The sequence below is a fragment of the Schistocerca serialis genome, chromosome 9 (assembly GCF_023864345.2).
Source record: "Schistocerca serialis cubense isolate TAMUIC-IGC-003099 chromosome 9, iqSchSeri2.2, whole genome shotgun sequence".
Classification (NCBI taxonomy): Eukaryota; Metazoa; Arthropoda; class Insecta; order Orthoptera; family Acrididae; genus Schistocerca; species Schistocerca serialis.
Genome location: NC_064646.1, coordinates 414,477,150 through 414,484,258, shown reverse-complemented (window position 1 = coordinate 414,484,258; position 7,109 = coordinate 414,477,150). Strand labels below are relative to the sequence as shown.

The 7,109-nt window shown below is 39.8% G+C and overlaps 1 non-coding gene across 1 annotated transcript; it reads right to left on the bottom strand.

The window, feature by feature from the left end:
- Window positions 1-264: 264 nt before the first annotated feature.
- Trnav-aac (transfer RNA valine (anticodon AAC)) lies at window positions 265-337 on the bottom strand. The gene has a single exon. It is a non-coding gene; the product is annotated as a tRNA-Val (tRNA).
- Between the last annotated feature and the right edge of the window lie 6,772 nt (window positions 338-7,109).

The following is a 7,109-nucleotide window of genomic DNA, read 5'->3' as shown; positions in this document are numbered from 1 at the left end:
CTGCTTCGGGTGCAGGAGGTCCCCGCGTTCAAATCCCGGACGAGCCCTTGCGTTTTGTGCAAACGTGTGGCAACTACCGGCACACCGGCGGCTGTTACGCGCATTTCCAGCCCTCCAGGTAAGCACAAAAACCAAGTAGCCGGTTCTGAAAGAGTTTCATGTATCATTTGAGCCATCTGCACCCTGGTGGTGGGACGTTTGAAATTGATTTAAATGATCACAGTAGAGATTGTAGCAAGTGTCTTGTTGAGTGCGACGAAAAAGTGTTTCCGCCCGCAATCGAACCGGGGACCTTCTGCGTGTTAGGCAGACGTGATAACCGCTACACCACGGAAACTGCTACGCTCTGCGCTCCACATCTGACCCAGCTTGTAGGACGATCGCAACTTTGGCGTAAAAATCACTTTGCGGAAACGCACAATGCAGGTATTTCGCATTCGTATGCAACAATCGACAGCGCCTTTGCCTGTCTGAATGTCATCACGAATGAGACCAGAAGAAGTCGTCAGAAATGCTCGCGGCCGAATCCTCAGTAGCATCAGCTACTCTTTCTTTCCGTACGAGGTACCGTCAATTCGCGCAGTCGCTATTGCAAATGATGTCACCAAAAGCAATCACTTCGTTAGCGTCAAGGAGCCTGGGTTCAGCGGGTGGTTGCTCCTCTCGATAGTGCCACGTGGCCATCCGGATTCCAGTCTTCCTGCCATCGTATATTCTCATGACCGCCACTACCAGCTACATTTCTGCGAAATATTTCCGCAATACAGCGGAAAGAACATGCAACTTCAACTTCTCTTAGCCCTGTTACACGACCTCGTTCAAATTCAGTGAGGTGTTGATAAATGCGTCTTTGTCTCATTAAAGGCATTCTTCACTAACATGAACTCGCCACGTCCAATCTCAAAGGCAACTAAAGCTCACGACCGTTACAGTGTGTATTTAAGGCAAACCTGATTCCCATCCTCATAGTGGCGCTAATGCACTGGGGGGAAATTTGAATAGACACCATCTTTCAGATGTAGAGACACGCCTCCCAACTTCATCTTGGTGTTGCAACTTTTTCCGTCAGTGTATGCAGCTTCGAATCAGAAAAGCAAACTGCGCAGGAAAATAGGCCCCAAAAGCCGCGAAGAAAATTAAACAAGTGAATGACTGCAGCTTCTGATAATATGAAAGGAGAGGCAGTTGTGATGAGAATATGAAGCAAGGAACATAAAGTGCCGACAGTAATGTTTCGACCGTGTCATTCTTAAACAAAGCTATCATTCATCCCATAAACACCAAAGGGACAAAAAGAATCGTCTACTCGTAACGTCTTCAATATAACTACTGGTGAAGCTTTATCAATAAAATCGAAAACAGCTTGATGAATGAATTTCAGACGACAGAGCGGAACCAAAGCAACAGGACGAGGTTTCCCTAGGTGTGCGTGGGGCGGAATTTGCATACAGTATGTGGGGCGGCGGATAAGTTTGTTAAAATAATTAAGTCTAATTTGCTGTATAAATGCTTGCATGTAGAATCAGTTTCTGGCTTTTAGAATGTTGTTAATGCTGTCTTTCGCCGTTCTCAACACTGGCTCTCTATTTACTTTTTAGCACCCAGAAAGTGATTTAACAAAACATGGAACCAGTAATTAGAGATCCTAGTGCCCACTTTATCTGAGAATGTCATTATAGCTGCAGCTTATAGCTCTGAGGAATTAGGAGATTGTCCGGGATTTCTAATCAAAAACGGTTTTCCAAAATAGTTGAGTATATTCTGAAATTCACTGATAAAAAACACAAGTATCCCTACAACCTAACTAACAGAGCAGTTCAGAGTCTAATGCGCTGATGCAACTATAAATGTCCGAATTAAATGTTGAAATGAATGCTCGCCATAATTTGATGAAAATATTTCATCAAACGCCACGCTAAATATTTGGTAGAATGTCTGTCCCGCGACGGCGCGTGAAAATACGGCAATACGCAAACTGAAGCTAGATAATGAAAATCATCCCAGAATTAGCACTTCACTTGGAATGTTTTCATGGTTCCGCGTATCTCTAGTAACTTAATACGGCACCCGAGGCTGTATGTAGCAGTGATACCGATGCGACGCGACTCCCGACACAGATGGCGTGTCATTCAGCATCTGGAGAGAACTGGGGCCTTGCTTCCTCGCGCAACGTTCTTATATATATAGCCGCGGTGCGGACGGCTAAGGGAACGCCTGATCAAATCGGCTCTTCCGACTAGCCGCTGGGCTAGTAACGCACCACTTCAAGTTACATAATAATTTATAGCTTCTTTTGCTGATGGCCGATGAAGCTCTTACTTTAAACGCGCATTCAGCACGCAGGTAAGTATTGATAATAAAATTTTGACGTGGCTAAGTTAAATATTTTGGGCGAGAGAATTAATTAAATTACACTGCATGCAGTAGATGAGCTCTGAACAGGCCCTTTTGAGATCCGCTATCGCTATAATTTTATAGGTATTCAAAAGAAACTTTTCACATCTTCATAGTCATAGCGGACCTCCAACCTATTTAAATCTAAACATCCTAGCCTTATTTATTAGCCTACTTAATCTATCTTGCTTCCTTCAGTTTTGAGATGAAAACCAGAAAATCATGAATTTCCACTAAAATCTTAATTTGTGAAATCCAAAGTATTATTTTTATTAAATCATTATGAAAGATGAATCTAAATATAAATTTTGAAGTCTCTAGCTCTTTTCTGTTGCGCCAATGATTTTTTAGAAAAACGTCCAAATTTCGAAAATGGCTGAAGTTATCGAACTGATATTTATCACACATTAATTTAGTATTATTGCTGACATGCTAGAAAAGTTTTAGGTCATTTGCTTGATTTTTAAGGTATTGCGCAACATTTATGATGTCAGAGCTAGTTACAGCAGACTGGCTGGCACACAATGGAAACTGATGTGAATTTACTACAGCGTGAGTAGGCTGCTTCCCTACATCACCCTCTACTTAAATTTTTTTTTGTTTATGAATGTTAATGAATGAAAAAAAAATTTTATTACAAAAAGGGAAGCAAGAGTACAGTTTAACTCCCTATGAAAAATCAAAATTGAAATATAGACCTGTAGAAACATTGAAGAAAACTGATTACCTACATTAATTATTTAAATTGTAGGCATGTTCACTGCCTTTTAAACAATGTCATTACTCAAAATTTTAAGCAAAGTCAATGAAATATTTTGGCATACATATTGCCTTAGACAAATAAACACATACAAATTGAAAAATTATGAAAACCTTAGATCCATTAAATACATTAAATACATTTTTACATACACAAATTCAAAGAAAATAACATGATACATAAACAGTCGTTTCTAAACCTGAAAGAAAAGTTCACAAATAATTATTACACACGTGGTTGTAGCCGCTTTGGATGGCGTCCTACACTTCCATTCACAAGGGTAGAGGAGGGGAAGTTGCTATGATGTGCGTCCTTCACGTTCTCTCTAGATTACATGGGGGAAGGGGGAGGGGTCACTGTGAGTTGTGTCCAAGTCACTCCACGCTTTCACGCAGCTACCAGGCTGCCATTATCTGGTTTGTCCTGTAGAACAAACAAAAAGAGTGCCTCAGACTCTGTTCACTTAATATCTATGGGTAGGTCACAATGAAATGGGGATATATACATTTTATCCTTCAGTATGTTACTGGAACAAAGTTAACAGAACTTTTTCAATTCTACTCTTACGGTTACTTAATTGTCATAAAATCGTAAACAAATGGCTCAAAACGCCGTTAGTCACGTACTAGAGAAAATTAATGCTCAAGGCATACAATCATGAATCCTATTTAACATCAATTTATTATTTCTGGGCCGGAACACTGAACCAATGCTCGGTACATTCCTGATACATTTGTATTTTAAGCACTTAACCGACTCATCTTTGATTACCTTATTCTTAGAGATAGTATGAGTATGATTAGTGGTTGTTTTCTCAGCTTTGTACATGTGAGTAACTTTTGGTAATAGTACAATTGTGAGTGTTCAAAACACACTACGTTTAGTTGACTACTAAATCCACTTATTGGTCCTCTGCTGTTGTCAGTTCCACATCTGCAATTAGGTACTTACTTACTTTGAAGTGTATTTATGCTGAGCTAAAATAATGTTTCACGTCTGTCAGTATGTTATTTGTTTATTTTGCTATTGTGTGTACTTATTTAACACTCACTCTATTAATATTTAAAGCATAGGATAGCATATTTCTTTCATATTCATAGTGTATTGCAGCTGATTAGTTTGCTCACGTGGCAATCCATTTCCACTCGATCAGACGCTGAAACCTCAGGTAGTCTCTCTCGGACCTACCACTAAAGTGCATCAAGTAAATATGGACGAGCGTAATGCTAAATTCCTTAAACCTATAGGACACCATGAGCTGCTCTGTCTCATCTAACATAAGGGTACCTATGGTCGCATTCACGCCTCCAACTCATAACCTCAATACGTGTAGGTGTATCCTGTCACACACTACACTAAAATAATGGCCAATTCCAACCTTATAAATACTTCCGGGACGTGTCCTTCACGTCTCAACCACAAACACTGCTCAATTCTATTACACTGCCTTTCCTTGCTATACCAGGTGAGTTTATCCTTACAACTTATCTGCATATTTTTCATAACACTAAGCAATCTCATTTACTATTAATTAGTTAGCTCTAATGCATACACTAGGTTTCACTACCACTTTAGATCCTGCTTGTACATGAATTCATACATCTTTTTAAATTGCTGTTAGTGGACCATTTCCAATAAAACAACACTTTGTACTTACTATATTACCAGGGTACTATACATAATTGTTACTCAAATACATTTGTATCTTAATTACGTCATACTTCTCTGTTGTTTGTCACTATTAGGTTTGTCACATTAGGTATTTTTCTTCACTAATCGGTGGATAGAATAGTTCCAGAAACTAATGGCTTGATAGTCAAGACAGAAAATTTTCATGTCTGGAAAGAAGAGGTCGAAATTTTTGAGGACAGGAAAGAGGAAGAATGAGTGAGACCTGAAAGGGAAAGAAGATCTCACACAGCTGGGACTGCACAGCTGCCACACTGTGTAGAGGTTACAGAACAACCTCCTCCCTACAGCATTCATTGGTTTAATGCTATAAAGAAGAGTTATAAATTTTATGTGGATAGAAAAGATGAAGAGTGAGTGAGACCTGAAAAGGAAAGAAGATCTCACACAGCTGGGACTGCACAGCTGCCACACTGTGTAGAGGTTACAGAACAACCTCCTCCCTACAGCATTCATTAGCTTAATGCTGGCTTGATAGTCATAATGGAAAATTTTAGTATTTGGAAAAAAAGGGTCGAAATTTTTAGTGGATAGGAAAGAGGAAGAATGAGTGAGACCTGAAATGGAAAGAAGATCTCACACAGCTGGGACTGCACAGTTGCCACACTATGTAGAGGTTAGAGACCAACCTCCTCCCTACAGCATTCATTCATAACCTTTGACCACGCCACGTTGATCTGAAAATACTTTATGATGCCTTTTTAGAACCTGTCTCAGTTCTTCCTTCTGATTGGCTGAAATCTTATCGATTTCCTGCAATTAAGCTTCTATTTTGTCTAAAATAATTGCTTCTTCTTCTGTGTTTAGCTTACTTGTACCAAGATTAACATCCTCGCCCCAATACCTCCTATTTTTCAGAACTCGTATAGGCAGCTCCCAAGTTCCATCATCAGTCACTACATGTTTATCACTAAAAGGGACTGTAACTACTCCGGTTATTGGCAAGACCATTTTTAACTGGCTTCTTTCAAAGTCAACAACACTCTGATATTTTGACAAGAAATCTATGCCAATTAAAACCTCAATACTGAGATTGTTTACAATTAAACATGGATGATCAATTAAATTACCACTTATGTTAAAGGGCAGTAAAGCTTCTTGCTTTACCGTTTTTGAAACCTTGCCAGTAGCACCAATTATTCTTAGTCCTGATACCCTCATGACTGTAAGCTTGTCTTTATCAGGTAATGCATCAAACAAGCACTGAGATATTGCACTCACCTCACTTCCACTGTCTAAGAGACAACGTACATTGATACCCAACATATTCACTATTATTATAGGGTGGCTTATTCTAGGTTGTACAGGTGGTTCCTCACATTCATCTAGTAGTTCCTTTTGGATTTGTCTCCAACTAAAGTGATCAACATTTGTCTTCATTACATTTAGGTCACAGTGTGTAGGGGTTTCCTGAATTACATTTTCAGCTGCCTTTTCCAGTCGGTCTATTAATTTTAAATCGAAACACCGCACGACTTCATTACATTTAGTTTGCTGAACATGACCCAAATTACTGTAGTCTGAGCGATTCTGCGCCTCCAGACCGGGCATAATACTAGTTACAGCTAAACAACTTTCACCATTATCGTCGGTTTCCTTCTCAAGTGACAACTGGTCACAGCTACTGGGTTCATCGACCCTCAACAGCCTACCCTCTACATTCTCACTTATCTCCTGTCCTAAACCTATTAATACATTATCAACATCCTGCACAGGCACTTTAGATAAGAGCACATCATCTTCATCGTAAATATAAGCATGAATTTCTTCTGCTTCTTCACCTGACAATTCAATATTTTGTAGCTCCTCCCTATCGTTACACTGCTGCGCCTTCCCTTTTTCTTCCCACTTAGAAAGCGTCTCTAACACGGTATCTATCAAATATTGTGAGTGATCTAATATTTCTGCTGTATTCTTAGGTGCTACCGACTCTTCATTCACATGTTCAGTTTGAGTATTCTGATCTGTCTTACCAATTCCCTTAACTACTGGCATAGGAAAAGTAACCGCCTGGTGAGCGCCAGTGTCCTCATAGACGGGAACTAGTTTTCCTGCCTCGGCCTACTACTGTTTCCTTTAGTTTCATTATAGTTAGCTGGCATAGCATTGCTTTCCGCGCTGTTGTTTACCTGCATAATTCTGTTTGGAACAACATTACTGTCATTTGGATGCCATTGTTGGTTCTGATAATTATTTCCCCAATTCCTACCTCTCTTAGGATGGCGAACACCTACTGTTCTGATGTTTACATTGCCATTTTGCTCGT